Genomic DNA, 18,339 nt, shown 5'->3' on the forward strand with positions numbered 1-18,339 from the left:
ATTTCTGCGTTGGCTTCATTTTTCAGGACCAGAGGATGCTGCTTAATCTCAATAGACATTTTCTGTGGATGACATCTGTGCTCATCAAACACTGGCAGACTTGAGTAGAAGGAAGCCATCATTAATGTTATTAGTTACACCTGTGTTTTTCCTGCAATGACATAAAGTCAAAATCACTCCCGTGAAAAAGGTCTAGGACAACTTACCTTATTAGAACATGGAGTCTGGTTACAAGGTCTAATCAGCCAGAACAACTGAAAGGACCTGTGTGGGTGCAGTTCCCATTTAATCAGGAGTCAGCTACCGGGACTGATAAAACAATGAGTTGAATGCAATATTTCTCGTTGGGCTAGGCATTGCAGCCAAATGGTTATGGTAAAGCGTGATTTAGGCTTCTGCATTAAATCTATGGCGTGGCTACGTACGTAGCTATGTGGACCCTACATCGTAGCCTGACGTACACCTCTCGAAAAATTTAACTACACGTCGGGGGGACGCATATCGCTTGGCCATGGCTTGCTAATGTTGCATTTCCCCCTACTCATTTGCTGGTTCTCCTTCTCCATAAACAACATGAAATAAGAGAGAGTTAACTTTTCCAGCTAAATATTTTCGACGTGGTCAGAAAGCACAGGGAAGACACTTTGTTTCTCCCACTATGCCTCTAGAGTCGGTACTCGCACCGAAGCTAATTGCTGTCACTCTCTTATTCGCTCTACCACACACTCCCCACACACACACACACACATGCCGGCCCTGCTATTCTCTTAAAGAGATCGATGCACACACCAACGCACAAGTATAAACTTCAGGCCACTTACGTAGGCTACGGCCAAAGGTCTGCATGGAGCCTCCGCAAGACCATAAATCATGAGTGTGATTTATGCTTCTGCATTAAATCTACAACGTGGCTACGTACGTAGGTACGTGGAGACACGGACCCTATGTCGTAGCCTGACGTTTACCTCTCGAAAAATGTAACTACAAGTCGTGGCATGCTAGCGTTGCGTTTCCCACTACTCATTTCCTGGTTCTCCTCCATAAACCGCATAAAATCAAGGAGAGGGTTCACTTTTCCTGCTAGAGATTTCCGACCGTGGTCAGAAAGCACAGGGGAGACACTTTGTTTCTCCCACTATGTCTTCCAGAGTCAGTACTTGCTCCGAAGTCAATAGCTGTAACTCTCTTACTTGCTCTACCACACACTCTCCATACACACATGCAGAGAAAATGTCAGCTATATAGTGTTTTATGTGATTATCAAGAATCAAAGTTTAGGTCTTTGTTGTCAGAGTCCCAAAGGAAATAAAAACCAGGTCAAAGTTTGCATAGAAACAATCGTTAGCTCTCATTTTGACCTCAGCTCAGGAGTGTGGAAACAAAGGCAGCTGGGAGAGTGATGCAAGGTCTGAATGAAGCCAGTGTATTTACCAAGAGTCAATGAAGGTGCCAGCACGTAGTGAAGGTTTAGCTAACGCGTTTGTGCAGCATAAACACTCATTCAGATCCACGCACACAAGGAAATACACACTTCTCCTTATAAAAGCCAAGACAGCTGTCAAGCGCCTGATGCAGTAAGTCAAAGGCAAAGGAGGATTTCAAACATTAGCATTCCTCCATAATTCCTCCTAATCCAAACACTAACATAACAGTAGGAAGTTCAATCTAATTGAGGAGGGGATGAAAGCCAAGGATATCCTGTGTGGTAAAAGATATCTGGATTAATTAGTATTGTTGTGGTTGTGTATGTGTGCGTTCGGTTGTACACTTACTCGTGCGTGGACGCCTGTTTGTGTGTTTGACAGAACGTGAGAGGGTAATTGTTACTGTATTATATCCTATATGTGGAGCCGCCACCTCATCAGTGAATGTACACTGACATAAGAAGCATGTTTGATTGGATTTTCCTGTTTTAATCACTCTGCCTCTATTTTTGCTTATGGTGTTGGGGCCTGTCTAATTGCAAGGACGGATTATACTGAGTGTCAACATGTTAAAGGCATGCAATCATGGCCATAAACATACAGAGGGGAATCTGGAGGCACAAGTTTTAAATGAATCAACCACATGTGAGTGTTTGTGTGTGTGCATCTTTCTGTGTTTCTGTTTTCTGTCTTTGTGAGGACTTGTGTGTGTATCCTTGTAAGGACCATGCCTATTCTCACTCCCAACTCGCAACTCCCAACACTTACAGACGCTACGTCAGGGCCTCCGTTAGCATAATTTTTTAACGTGGTTAACGTTGTGAATTCAAAACTTTCGTTCAAAAATTTCGTAAGAAAAAATTCATAGTTTGGGATAAAATATGTACTGTACGTTATTACTTAAGTTATGAACGTAAGTTAAGTATGTTACGTATGTGACTTAAAGCAACACTATGTAACTTTTCCCTCTTCGGTCCCCCTACAGGTTGTCTCATTGGAACTACAGCTCGCACGGCTCGCCGCTTCGGTCCCCCTACAGGTTGTCTCATTGGAACTACAGCCGTGGGATCTGTAGTTCCAATGAGACAACCTGTAGGGGGACCAAAGTGGGAAAAGTTACATAGTGTTGCTTTAAGTAAAGTACATTATGTAAGTTAAAATAAGTCAACATTAACTTTTGCAGGGCCACTGACCGTATTTATATAACAAGTTGGGAGTGAGAATGTTTTGTGTTGTTCTGAAATAGTACTAACATAGCACTCAAGTAATTAACTGAAGCAGTGGCTTCTACTCAGATGGGATCTACAAGATTTACTTTGCCACCATCAGCCAAAAACTCCTAGAAGGCATTCAGTGTTGCACTTGTCGTGTACAGGCAGGGAAGTGACAGAAGTAAACGGTTAAAAAACAGCTGAGAGAGTGCTTACTTTCACACCTTTAAACACCTGTGCGAGATGGGCGTGCTTGTCTGTTTCCAAAAGTTTCAGAAGTTCTGGACATAGTCACCCTATTCCAACATCAAAAAGGTGTTGGTGTAAAGGGGGTTCTGATGGTGTTCGACCATTCAACAAGCAGTTGGATCATACTGACACCTTTACTGTCCTCTCTCGGTAGCAAAATGGAAAGTAGCATGACAAGTTAAAAAAATCCTTTTAACTTAGTCATGTCTCCTATTAACAGTTTATATGATTGATTTCTTAACCTTGATTTCTTAACCTTAACCACATAGTTCCAGTTGCCTAAACCTATAAAGTGGGATTACTGTGATTGATGGACGAGCTAATGTACAGACACACTGTACTATTTAGAGCTAGGTTAAGAAAATAGTCAATTAAAATGGAACAGTGCAACGATGCCTGATTGTGGCTTTGCCCCAGCTTTCCTCTTCATATTTTCATCCCTCTCTGAGAAACTAAAGAATATTAATATTTGGAATGATTGCTGCATCGCCTCGCCCCGGAGGTGCTTTCAGCGATGCGCAGCGCGTCGGCACCCGTCAGTTTAGTGCATTGTTAGACTGCATCTTGGGTGCTAATGTTCCTCTACAGTTTATTGCTTGGTGAAATGACTCCATTAGTGTCGGAACCCACGGTAATGGCATGCAGATGGGCCGTCATGCGCTAAAGCAAGCTAAGATTTGTGAGAGGGAATGTTGACTGACAGGCAAGAAAGCAAAATGTCCACCTGCCTTTACACTATGTGTGTGTGTGGTTGTTTATGAAGAAAATGCACCGTATTTGCCAGCATTTCTATGTCCAGGTATGGATGTGCAGCCTTCACGCGTGTGCATGTGAGTGTTTCAGACTATGTGTGCTTATTATCAAAGTTGTATAAGGGTGAATGTGTGTGCACATGCATTAGAGAGTGAATAGTGTGTTTATGTGTGTGCAGTCTCCTCTCAGGGGATAGCAGGTGGCTTAGAGATGTGTACACTTCTATTCAGCTGTTACACTCTGCTGCTCCTTGGGGTTCTTATAGAAGCGACGCAGCAGTGAGGGGAGAGTGTTGTGATGACAGTGGGAAATGGCCGCTACGCTACACTACAAATTGCTCTGCTGGCTAAAAGAAACTTTTAGTTGGTTTGCGTTGGCCCGCAGGAACTGTGAACTTTCAAACTCAGTGGGCATATTCCAATTACCACAATGTGGAGTATTACCTGACTCTGCTGTGGCTGCATGTTGATGAAAAGAGACAGAAAGAAGGCAATAACATGTTTCTGGTTTATGATGCAACCCTTCATCTGCAATACTGAAAAGGATACACTGACAGGAGAATATGGCAACATCTGTCCCATGGATGTTTTTTTTTTTAAATTGTTTTGCTTTGACATAATGCATATTGATTCACACTAGGGTTGCAAAATTCCGGGAATATTCAAGGTGGAAACTCTCCATGGGAGTTAACAGAAATTACCAGGTATAAAATAGAAATCTAGAGGCTACTTGCTCAGGCTGTGTTTACCATGTCATATGCACACATCATTTTAAACCCTTCTAATAGAAATAAAAAAAAAAATCAACAATTTAGTTGAGTGGAACTTCAATTAAACCAGTTGACTAATTAAACATATTGAATAAAAGACTTCTTTTCGGCCTCCAAATCCTCTCCCTGGACTTCCTCAATGTCAGACGCTGATGCCTTATCTTCGCTATCCAAGCTGAATTCCTTTTTAATGGGATGCTGGCAACTGATCTGTACATGTGTTACAATTTCATTAAATGGACATTCTTTTAACCCAAACATGACATAAGACCTGCTTTTTTGTGTGCATTTTCCCTCCCAAGTAAGTCAATATTAATATGTACGATTTTTATATTGACATTCTCAAAATCTCAAGCTTGACTTCCCTGCCTGGAAATTGACCGACCCTTTGCAACCCTATGCACTAGTAAACATTAACCATAGAACGTGCTATGGGACAAAAATCTAGAAGAGAATGATTGTCAATCAATCTAAATCTCCTCTTTACAGCAGCTTAAATATTCTAAACATATTAGACTTTGAAGCAGGTGGATAAGCCAGACTTTTCACTCTTCTTTCTCAGCTGAATCACAAGGGGTTGCAGTGCTAGTTAAACAGGACATTCTCTTCAAATATATAGATACAATGGTACGCATGTCATTGTAACTGGCAAGATTCACTCCTATTTACTTTGGTCAACATTTATGGGCCTCACTTAAATACTTTTTTTCCCCTCTTTTTTAATTATTTCTACTTCAATTCAAGTTGCTCCAAATTATTAATTGGGGTGACTTCAATTGTGTCTTAGATCCATATTTAGATTGACGACTAAATGAAAAAAATCTAATTATTTCTCATAATTTAATTAAAGATCAAATCAATCATATGTACTCTGAGCCAATAGGCAGTAGTTTGTTTGTGCCGTAATGGTATGAGCACATATTCCTGATGGAAACCAGCTTTTAGCCAGTGGCTTCCGTCTTCAGGCCTATTACAATGGAACATGAGCACTTGCTGCTATACGATAGCAGAAATAACCTTCCTTTGTTATGTTAATCTAAACACTGCTATGTGTGAAAACACTGACATCTTTAACATGGCTCTAATAGCGCTTCAGTAGGTGGGCTTCCTGGCAACTGGGCTAACTTTAACATATAACTGTGGTGTTGTGATCGCAGGAACCGCAGGAGACCATGTTAAGTTTACACATCAGATGGACACAAGTTACGCAAAACTGTTGTCTACTGGCGCAACATTAGTTTTACAGAGCCAAAAGTATTTCTGGTGTATGATACCCTCCAAACTCTGGTGTTAACTGCTGGTGTAATTATGTTTCTCAATTTAGGGAGTCATCCAGCAGTTTATACTCATGCAATGTAGACACACTATAATAGTGTAAAGGACAATAATTTTACTTGCCGCTTTCTTGCAAACGGCTTTTTGCACTCACACTAGGGAAACAAACACACACACACACACACACACACACACACACACACACACACAGTGCTAGGTGGGCGCAGGTGCTCCTCGCTGTCATGATGAACCACTCCTGTCTCTCTCCGCCTCTCAGCCACTACATTCACATCCTGTGTACTGCTGGTAAATAACAGTATTCAGCCATTTGTTGGGAAGGTTGTGTTGTACGTCCATACAAACTGTTGAAACAATCTTCCATCTTCACTTTGAGAGAGTGGGAGTCCAGTTGGTGGTGGTGTGAAGAACAGTATTGTGGGTAAATGTCACAGAGAGCCTTCTGTTCCATATCTGACTAAGTGAACAAAACACAAATCTATGGGTATATCCATCACTTTGTCTGCTCGAACAACAGTCAGGGAGAACAAGACAGAAGAACAGCAGAGGATCTCTCCAGATTAATGACTGTGTCAAACCCCCACCTCATGCCAAGGCCGATGAGGTGGTGGGGCGTTTTGAGGAATACTCAGACAAAGGGCACAAAATAAAACCCGGGAAATACAAAAAAACCTAAATTAAACTGAGGCAAAATAACAAATATAAAACGGCAACCTCACAGCAAGCTGCCAAATCCTTTCTATCTTCCCCTTATTCTGAAGGCCCTTTCAACCTCTCAGCCTCACCTAATTGGACCCAACTACCTGCACAGGTTTTCGGTGAGCTAAACTGAAAGCGCAACCTCAACACTCTGTATCAGAAAATACCATTACATTTAGATAGAACAGTTACTGCTGACATTACTATTTATACCAGGGTTTTAGTCAAGTTGAGTCCAAGACAAGTCCAAGACCAGGACTAGTTGAGACCGAGTCAAGACCGAGTCCAAAAAGGTTCAAGTCCAAGTCAAGACCTAGTCCAAATGAGAGACAGTCATGACCGAGAAAGAATGGATCAAATTAGGCCACATTATTTAAGTCACATTAAGCTGAAGTGCAACTTTACATATTAGATGTTGCGTCTTTTTAATCTGGTGTAACAAGACCATTCTGGACTGCCGATGGAAAATGTAACAAATAACAAGCAACACAGTGTCACTAAAAAACACTGACATGTTCACATTCTTGAACTGAAAAAAGCATATAGTGCTGGACTCGGTCGAGACCAACTAGAATATTTGGCAAGTCCAATGGCCGAGTCCGCCAAATATTATATATATAAAATAAAAATGTAATTCACTGCAGAACTATCTTAGCAGAGTGCCCAGCCCCTCCCTGCTGAAAGGACATAATCAGGCCCACCTGTATGTACTCTCCTTGATTAAGCTAGTGAACAGCTGATCTACCACCCACATCACAGGCAGAACCATAGCAAAAACACTATGAACCCATAAACCCACTAAACAGGCCTATGTCAAATGATAAAGTATCAAATAAACTAAAACATTACACTGGAATTAAGGATTAAACAGACACAAAACATTGTTAGTTTTGGGAACAGAGGCTAGTGAAAAGGGAGAAAGGCAACCTTTTCACAGACTGCCAATGTCATCTTTTTAGTAACAAGACACATACATGCAACTACTGTGCAACTATTAAAATTATTTCACACACGTTTTATGAACCAAACATTTCTCAGAAAAATGACATTGGCTTCCTGCCCAAAGTTCATTTTTGTTGGCACACAGGAAAATTGAGGATTTGTCTAATCCCTGACTGTTGGCTCACTTCCTGTTTCTACATACATGTTTACTACGTCATATGGGATCTACGTTAAAATGGGAAACATTGCCATGTTTATGACTTGCAAGCGTTCACCATCACTTAAAAACTTTTCTCTGGAATTCAAATGAGAAAAAAGAAGCTTTTAGTTCAAGAGGAAAGACAATTATCATTTTAATTTTCTCATCACACCCGGTCTCCACCTCTCAATTATTATCCAGTGAACTCACTAAGTTATGCGCATGTACTTTTCTGTCAACCATGATTAACCTAGCCGAAGGGTATATAACTAATCTTGTTGCTATCGTTGCTGCCTCACCCCCCCACCACCAGTGTCTCACTCCGGCATTCATTGTTGGGTATGATGGAGATGTAGGAGAAATGTCTCAAAAAAACAGAAAATGTGATTTGGAGATCACCAGTCAGTCAAAAAGTGTACAGGACAAATCATGACTACTTTATATCATCTGGTAATAGACAGTGAAAAAAAACATACACATATTTATGTGAAAATGTGACTGATTATTTACCGCCTTAATGCAACAGTTGGGATACATCTGTGACCAGTCAGACTATGTGGCTGAAACCAACCGTTTGCATTAAATAAAGTGACTCGTGCACATGTCAAAGTTTTGACCCCACTGAATGCTAGAATCATCAAAACATGCTCCATCTTGGCAAGCGAGCGAGGAGCACTGATCTCCGCCAGCTCTCCCAGTCTGTCTTGCTGGCTGCAGGCCCAGAGGGCAGGGCACAGGGATGGATGGGCCTGTCGCCGGCTCTCTGCTGCCCAGATGGCTCGCTCTGTCAGCAGGCTCACTACCAGGAGGGGTGGCACCCTGACGTCAGGCCATGATTGGATATGCCAACTTTCATTTGCTTCCCCCCAACACCTGTGGACTGCGTGGAGAAATGACAGGGTGGTGGTACTGGAGCATGGCCGAGTGTGTGTGCACGTTCTTGTACTTATATCTTTTTGAGAGCCAATTTAAGTTAAATACTTGCAGCGGGAGAACATTCATTGGACTTTTTTTAAATTTTGACCTTGCATTAGGAGTTGGCAATACAATCTCACTACAAGATCCATTTAGTAGCTATTCGGAAGCTTTTTTATTGTATCACACCTCTATCTTCCTAAGCAAATGGAGTTTGTTAAGTTGTTATGAAATAGTAGATGTTCAAATTTCCATTTCTCTAAGCACTTTACAGCTGCTATAATCATCATTTTTATATCAACAATGGATGAAATCAAATATGTATAATGTGAAAAAGGCAGCTTGTAGCGACAAACTCACAGAGAATAATCACCCAACTCTGCAGTTTGTTTTAGTGTCTTTCAGCTCATTGTTTTGGTTTGACACCCGCATCTTTAGTGTTTTGGAGAGCGGCTAAAGTGAACCAGTTGCATCAGGCAGCAGTTTATCTGAAGAAGCTCTAAAAACGAACCTACCTGCCATGCACAAAATGGCAAACAGAGAAAGTAGGCGACTAGCCGGGGGACATAGAGCCATTTCACACCTACGTCGTTTGGTGTGTCCTATCAGACTTTTCAGTTTGATCTGAACCAAAATTACCGGTCCTGTTTCCTAAAAAATATCTTCCCATACAACGAAACTGCATTCTCAATTTTGTCTAGATAGAAACGTAATTTGCCCTGCATTATGTACGTCTTTAACATATAACAAAAACGTTTCTAATCAAAGTCCATGTAGGGAGGAGGTTGGGGTCATACAAACAGGACTTTCACCCAGAAGACCACTGTTTGTGTCCCGTGTGAATCCAAAGTCAATATTGACTTTTAACATAGCAAACTTAACCTACGTCACACACGTAACTTACGTACATAACTTAAATTATGTAACAAATGTACTTATTTTAAACCAAACCATCATGTTTTTCTAAACCTAACCAAATAGTTTTGTTTCAATTTACGTTAACCATGCCATCGAGCATTGCACATTGTAGGGTTGTTCTGTTGGAAAATAATTTTTTTGTATGGGAATTAAACTTTTTAGGAGACAGGGTTGCCTGTGGCAACATAATGTGGGGGTAACAAGTGTGTGGCCGAACGAAAGCGAAAGAGTGACGGTGGATGCTCTCTGTGGTGTCATTTTTTACTGCATGAATCTCCCATTTACTTCAAGTCCTCCTAGACGTTGGTCTATCAGCTGCATTGATTTTGACTTTGTAGTTATTGTTGGGGATTTTAACATTCATGTTGACAACCCTGAGGACAGCAGCACAAAAGATCATGTTTCTCAATCAGTTTATCAAAAAATAGTGTTTCACTAAAAATACCACTGAATTATCATTCAGGCTTTCTCTTCTACACCTGCCATCTTTTGGGTCAAAATCAATGATCTTGTAGATAATTTCAGTTTTAAAAAGACCAATGTTATTAATGGTCGATGCCCCCACTAAGGTGAAGGTAGTCTCTGGTAAGAAAAAGCACCATGGAGAAATGCCACGCTGCTAAAAATTAATAAGTGTGTCAAAATGCAGGTGATGAAACTCCCCCACCATGGTTTTTTAAATTGAGAACCCAGAAATGCAACACAGTCCTTCTTTGACATCATTGCCAAAACAATAAAAACATGCTCATTTGCTGCTGTTCGCAGGCTGACAAACCCTGAACTTATATTCACTAAGTGATGCAATTAATTTGTCTCATTCAGTACAGACACAATTCTGAAAAGTAGACAAGCTGTCAGTTCTTCCATACCAGGTATTGGGTCTGTATGGCATCCACTTAAAACCAATTAAATTAGCGTAAGACAATTGGATCCTATCAAATATAAACTCCTGCTGCCTTAATATTCTCCCTACAGGCTTTTTCAAAAGTCAACACTGCTCTACTCTCATGTTATATCCCACAGGCCATGAGAACTGCAGTTAATAAGCCACTCCTTAAAACGAACAATGAAGACAACTCCCTCATGAACAATTACAGGCCCATATCGAAGGTCCCGTTTTGAAGGGGAGACCTAACAGGTAATAAGGGTTAAAAAAGTAAAAAAGTTAGTTAAAAATGTAACTAACAAATATCACCATGAAACTTACAGAGTTGATTACTTACATTGACAAATATTTGTGTATTACAAGTTTTCTGAAATATTTATATATGCAAAAAATATATATCTAATGCTAACTTTTGGTGAATTAAGGAAAATTCTAGACAAATAGACAAAGTGTAGTACACGTAAATGTGTATTTTTCCCCAGTAGTCTGAAAGCAGACATGTTATGAAAGCAAAAATAACCCAAAACCTCAAAACGTAAAAAACACAGATGACCACAACATATTACTAGTCAGACTGAAAAACTGTCTTTGACAATTTGATTGGTAATTAAACATCTGAGCATACAAAAATTACATGTGGAGCTTCCCAAGGCTACATGCTACCACAAGCTCAGATTATAGAAAACAACAAAATATCAACCATAACTATGCAGACGACACACCGATTTATATAAAGATATCACAAGGTGACTATGGTCCCATACAAAAACAAAAATCAGTGAGTGGATGTGCCAAATGCTCCTTTAAACAAAGATAAAACTGTTTGTGAACCCAAAGAAGAACAATTAAAAGTCTGTGCTCACATTTGGTCACAAAATTTAAAGACCACAAACCAAGACAGAAATCTTGGCTGAGTCATGGACTCAATTATAAAATTATAATAATATCACCATAAGAATACACCAAAAATGTATGGACTACATTTATCTTTAGCAGGCTTGACTACAGGTCTACTACTACTGGTACTACAACTACTCTAGTTTAAAAATACTAAATGGTTTAGGGTCATAATACATTTCGGATTTGCTGCTCCATTGTGAACCGTACAGACCTCTCAGGTGTCTGGGACAGGTCTGCTTAATGTCCCCAGACTCAAAACTAAACACAAAGAAGCAGCATTCAGTTTGTATGCACCACTGGCTTTTATTAAAGGTCACATATTATGCTTTTCTGGTCTTCTGTCATATCTACAATGTTAATATGTTGGATATTATTCAAATAATGAGGTAAACGTGTTTTAGACAAATCCCTGTGAGCTAAAATATTCAGATTTCCAATTATTCTGAACACTCAGTTTTTTCTACTCTCGGGTAAGTCTTACGCAACTCTAAGCCGGCCTTCTATGATTGGTCATCTGCTCCAAGTAGGCAGGACTGGAATGTTTTTTTTAAGCCACTGCGTTGTTAACATTGTCCCATGTAACTACATGGTAATGGCAGTAAACGATGTCACCTTGGCTTGCAATTTTAGATTTTGTAGAAATTTCTGCAATATTCCATTAGTGTCAACTGCTAACTAAAGTAGCTACGTGGCTAACGGCAGTAAACAATGTCATCTTGGCTGCCAATGTTGTAAAATTCTACCCAATTCCGGGTCGCATTACTGCTGAAACATGTCAGATTGGGTAGTGTTTGGTTAAGAAGCCTTTATCTGCGAGTTTTGAAGGTAGAAAGTGCTGCTTCATTCCACTACAATCTAACATTAGCATACTGCTAACTATTAAGTAGCTACATGCTAATGTGACATAGCTGTAATCTTGGACAATGCTGGTAATTTCTCCCTAAATTCCGGTCACTTTACTGCTGGGATATTTCGAGTTGTGTAATATTTGGTTTAGAAGCCTTTATTGGTGATTTCTTACGGTACCTGCTATATACTCCGTGAGCAGTATGAGAAAAAGTTTTATTTTTAAACTGCTTATATTATGCTCATTTTCAGGTTCATAATTGTATTTAGAGGTTGTACCAGAATAGGTTTATGTGGTTTAATTTTCAAAAAACACTATATTTTTGATGTACTGCACATTGCTGCAGCTCCTCTTTTCACCCTGTGTGTTGAGCTCTGTTTTAGCTACAGAGTGAGGCATCACACTTCTAGGCAAGCACTGCTAGCTAGTCAGTAACACAGTATGAGGGCGTGCCAGCTAGGCAAGCATTATAACGTGTGTTACAAAGTGACGCACATTTGTCACGGAAGTAAAGGCTGGACTACAATAGAGCTGTTTGGAGCAGTTTGTGAACAGTGTTTTCTCTGGAAGATGGTAAGTCCCTTTGGGGTGGACTTTTGGCTTTTTCACTTTGTAAATCTATAACGTGCACAAAAAGATATATAACACAATAAAGGAAAGGGAAAAAGCCAAAAAGCACAATATGAGCACTTTAACATACAGTACAAACACAAAATGCAAGTATAATCCTGAAAATGCTATATAATAGTTGCCCTTTAAAGGTACAGTGGGTAAAAAGCAGAAGAAAACGTCATAATTTGAAGTAGAGTGAGACCTCTTCCTGAAGCTCTCCCTTCCCCCTCTCTGTCGCACGGGCGCAGAACAGCCAATAGGAATGCTCTCTCTCTCTCTCTCTCTCTCTCTCTCTCTCTGAAACGACCTGTGATTGGCCAAAGTATCCAGTCACAGGCTATATTTTTTAAAGCCTGAAAACAGAGCAAGAGCAGATGCAGAAATGTATTTTTATCTCAGACACCTGAATTACAATATGCTGAAATATTATTTTATTTTTGCCTAACGGCGCCAAAAATAAATTGCCTACCACATCTATAAATTAACCTTGGCACTACTTATAGTGAACTGTAACTGTACTGTTATTTGTATCCTCCTGTCTTATTCTATTGAAGCTGATTTTTATCTTCCATTTTATTTTACTCTTTTAATTGTAATTTAAATGTCTTTTTACATTCTTTCTATCAATCTTTTGTATCAATGCCCTGTGTTTCTTTTGTTAGCGCCTTTATGTCTTATGTAAAGCACTTTTAATGGTGTTGTTAAAAGGTGCTATACAAATAAGCTTGCCTTGCCTTGCCTTGACTTCAGAATTAAGTAATTTGAATGAGCCAAACAAAAGCGGTCCTTGGGCATTATACTGTAGATTTGTGTTGTGAAAGTACTTTCTCTATTCCAACAATAGGAATGGGAGTCCTAACTCATGGAGCATGTAATTTAACTGCCTCAGCTGTTATTACTTTGAGTTTAAAAAAATTGATGAACCTCGGATGAATTGTGGAGTACATCATCGCTTTGCTTTTTAAACTTTGCTTCACCTACAGTGTGTCTTGTAAGTTTTCCTCAGATACCCACTCACATGGCTAACAGCACGGAGCCAAAAATATCTGACGGCCAAATTGATCTTGCCACCGTGTAATGATAACTTCTTGGATTCCATTAGGCACCAAAACACTCAGCCGAACAAGCTCCTTTTTGTGTCTCTGGTGAAAATGTTCCCTCCTGCTATTGGGCTGTATATGGGCCTCTCATGTATGTTCAAAAGGAGGTGACCTATGCCCAAAGTGCACACTTGTATGAGGAAAAACATCAGTATTGTGGACTCTACACCCTGGCAGCCGATGAAAGTGTTGCAGAGAGATGTATGTGTCTTTTATGTGTGTGTAGAGTGTTTATGTACATGCGTCTATGTGTATGTCTGCATTTTTACGTGTGCGAGCACTTGGGGACACTGCAACAGCGCTTTGGATCAATAAACAGGAACTAGCTTTCATCTGTCACAGTAGAATAAATCCCCTGCAGGAACTGAGCAGAGAGCAAAGGCCATGACACTGACCTTAGGTCTGTCCAGAAAGCTGCCATCTTGTGAGGACATTTTTTGCAGTGTCAACCATTTGCCCACAATCCTGAAAATGCTCTCTCAAAGAAACTACAAAGATGGTGATTTTTACAAATCATCACAATTTTGTAGCAGTAAAGTAAAAGACTAAACCTCAATTGTGTATGCGCCCTGGTGTGTGTGGTTTTGTGAATGAATTACTGTCCTGTAAGCAGTCAGTCGCACCTTCAATCAGAGTCCTCGAGCAAGCAATGTCAATGCTCACTCCCCTTGGGCTGCGCTGGAGTCGGTTAATCTCTGATTTAACACAGAGAGAGTGGAAAATATGAAAACAATATGCGGTGCATGAATGGATTCGGTTGAAGATGAAACGTGTTGATATTTTTATGTGAAAATGCCACATCTTATCAGCAGCCTCAGTGTTTCAGGTTCAGTTTGTTCTGCAAAGCTGATGATACATCTCTTCCAGATTTGTGTCTATATTGACAGACACAAAATTAAACTTGAAATGATTGAAATCATCCATTTAGCAAACAGAATTAAGGAGGCATTTTTTGGAGCCAGACATGTTTCTTCTTTCTGAGAAGGATACAAACAAACAAGCTGTATCACATCACATGAATACTAAAACAGACACAGAAAGCCACACACTCATGTTGAAATCTGAGTTGAAAAAGTGTACACTGCCGTTCAAAAGTATGGACTTGCTTGCCACAAAAGCATGATTTGGTACATTCAGATGGCGAAGAGGACATATATATATATATATATATATATATATATATATAAATATATATGTGTTATTTTGTGTGAAGGGTTTGTTTTGTACATGGAGAACAAAATGGACCAACCACAGTGACAATTGAAAGGGCAGAACGAGACAAAGATACCTCTGAGCAACAGAAGAAATCACCGGTCACAATCATTTGTAGAAGAAAAGGAAGGCTTAGTATCAAAATGTGTGCAGATTAAAACAGGAACAAGTACATGTTTTAGTGTCAAGTGCACAACAATACTTAGAAGATGCGTGAATTAACAGGTTACAAAGCTATTCTTAAAACATCACAATAGAAATGGAAGGTTATTCTAGGCTTAGCACTGTTGGAATTGGATCAGGGAATATCAGCTAAACATACTATAGACAAATCACGGTTTAAACCTATTTAATCTAACCACTGCATAAACTGCAGAAGGTCCAAAGAAAAACGGGTTCCCAAAATATTTGAAGCCTAATTACACCTCTGTAGCATAGACATATATAAAATGGACCAACAGATCTCGTTGCTCTGGACGGAGACCAGTGAAGGATATTAGAAGCACTTTTTCGGTGATGGCTGAGCGTTACTGCGCAGCCTCCAACTGAGAGAGACGACGTAAATGTGACGTGAGCAACGTGTCTGAAAGTTGTAAGTCTTCTGGTAGCTGTGCCAAGAGAAACCTCAATCATTCCCAATCTTGCAGAGACGAGATCTTGTGTAGGTATATGTAAGGAGATACCATGCTAGTTAACATTAGTAATTAAACTTAAACAGCGAATGTAAGTCGAAACTGCCTGCGAGCTTCTCCTGTACTATACGGTAATTCCTCTACTATGCGACAGTAAGTCCCGTGGTTATGACACAATCATTAGCCTATTTTTACAAAATGTCTACTACGGAGCCATAATGTGAGGTACAAGGTAATGGAGCCTTTTATACATTGTCGTGTTTCTTTAGAAATAAACAATGGACAAATAGAGTCTTTAAATGCTTCAGATGTAAAGTTATTCGCTGTCAAAGTGGTGCCAAAATGAATGGCAGTCAATGGGATGCTAACGGGAGGTGATGGTTTGGTAACATCAAAATAGCGCCGTAGGAGCTATGCGTTCCTGGGAGAGGCTTCCCCCAAAAAGTATTTGCAAAAAATAACAACAGTACAGTGTTACAACAGTATTCTCCACTTCCATGTAACACTGTGAGGACCAAATGGAAGTTATAATCATTTAATTAGTGTTCTTTTCAGGCCAGAAAGATTGAAACAGGTGGACAATTCTGTCTGATATCAGGCAAACATGCAATAGATGTCATGTATGGATTATTACAGTGTGCAGTTTGGATCAGGATGACAAAATTATAGATATAAAGTAAAGATATATACAGAATGGATCTGGAAGGACTTTGAGCATCTCTAGGTGTCGCCAAGCAGACCTAAGTCACACAAACTCCTCTCCATCATGGAGACCTTGAAGAGGACAGACCACACCAACACACAAGATGAGGCATCAATAGCCAGGAGGGAGAGAGAGAGAGAGAGAGAGAGAGAGAGAGAGAGAGAGAGAGAGAGAGAGAGAGAGCGAGAGAGAGGGGTCCCAGGATAACAGATGCTCCAACACAGAGAAGCCTGAGATAGTCATCTCAACGATATGAGCTCATGATTAGATTAGATTCAACTTCATTGTCATTGTGCAGAGTACAAGTACACAGACAATTAAATGCAGTTTGCGTCCAACCAGAAGTGCAAAGAAAGCAGAAAAGTGCAATGTGATATTCAATTATAGACAGGTGGTGCATAGGCTGGACAAGAAATATATTGCAGTGTTATAAGAGCAGAATAAATATGGCTATGTAATATGAACAGTGTATGAACAGCATGTACAGATATGTGCAATGTAGTAGCAGTGACATTATAATAGTAGTAATAATAATATAGATATATGCAGTGTATTAGCAGAATATATGATAAGAAAAACAGAATAAATATGTATATTCTGTATGAACCATATAGACAGATATGTACAGTATGTACAGCTATGTGCAGTGTGGTAACATTATAAGAGTAGTAAGAATAAGTGTATGTGCAGGATAAATAGTATGAAGAGCAGTAGAATATGGCTATGTATAGGTGTAATTACAGTATCTACATTTGTAAACAAATAAATAGAACAGTATGGGTGGGATAGGGTAGTGCAAATATGCTGAAAAGGAGGATAATAGGGGCTCATTAAGTGTAATTTAATGTAGCAATTTCTGAGTAGTGAAGACAATAGGAGTTATGCGTCTTACTACGGTTTAGAAACGTGCATGAAAAGTTGCTTGTGGTACAACTTTTAAAGTACTGAGAATGGCTAACGCAATATAATAAACACAGTCACACCCGGCCATCATAAGATTAAACAACATTTATTATAAAAATACAACCAATCATGTCACAGTCATAGTGTCGTCCAGTATGGTCATTCATTAGAATTTAACACAGGAACAAGTCAGAGCGTGTGATGTTCCCCGATTCATAGAGCAAATGTGCTCTAAAACAAATTCACACACAACGCAAGATAAAGAACAATGTGATTGAGCTCGGCTACAACGAGGATATAAAAATAGATAAGGACATAAGGTTCCTTCTCAGACAGGAAATGAAGGAGATGGACAGAGTCGCCTTTCACACATCACACTCATTATCCATTTCTCTCAGACCCCCCCCCCCTCCATCACATGCTGACTTTTTGGAAAAGAGACAGAATCCGTCAGTGTGAAATGAGGTCAGCGATCACGCCGCTGATGGAAAAATCACCTACAGTACCCGCCAGACCAACGACGGACACACACACACACACACACACACACACACACACACACACACACACACAGAGCCAGGCAGTACGTACACTTTCTCTCCTGTCTCTCTCCGACACACACAGATGTGTTGCTAAAGGGTTGCCATGACAACTCTCTTAAATTCCCAGTTGGTCAGAGCAAGTGTGAGAGTCTGTCTGTGTGTGTGTGTGTGTGTGTGAGATCCAGTAGAGTCATTTAGGGCTCTCAGAGAAAGTCATTTAGTTGCAGAAATGTCCATTTTAAAGACAATTTGAGGACTGTGAGCTTCCCAATAAGCCTGCAGCTAGTAGGCTGTTACACTGTGCCTGACCAACAGTCAGGGAATACTGCGCTCCTTCTCCCACCATTAATCACATCACTATCACTACGTTCTATCAGCCTGACACCAGTCCTTTAGTTTGGCATTTAACAACACAATTACACCTTATTCACTTTATTTACTTCACAGTTCACAGCGAGAGTCCCAAACTGATTAAACTGATTGGTTGGGATTAAATGTTAAGTGTTGCATTAAACATTTTGGTTAAATCGCTGGTTCAATGATGAAATATTTACCAAAAACAGTCTAGATCTACGTTTTCATAAACGAAAAAAGTAGCTTGAAAAAAACCACATGGATACTGCAACACTC

The sequence above is a fragment of the Sander lucioperca genome, chromosome 22 (assembly GCF_008315115.2).
Source record: "Sander lucioperca isolate FBNREF2018 chromosome 22, SLUC_FBN_1.2, whole genome shotgun sequence".
Classification (NCBI taxonomy): Eukaryota; Metazoa; Chordata; class Actinopteri; order Perciformes; family Percidae; genus Sander; species Sander lucioperca.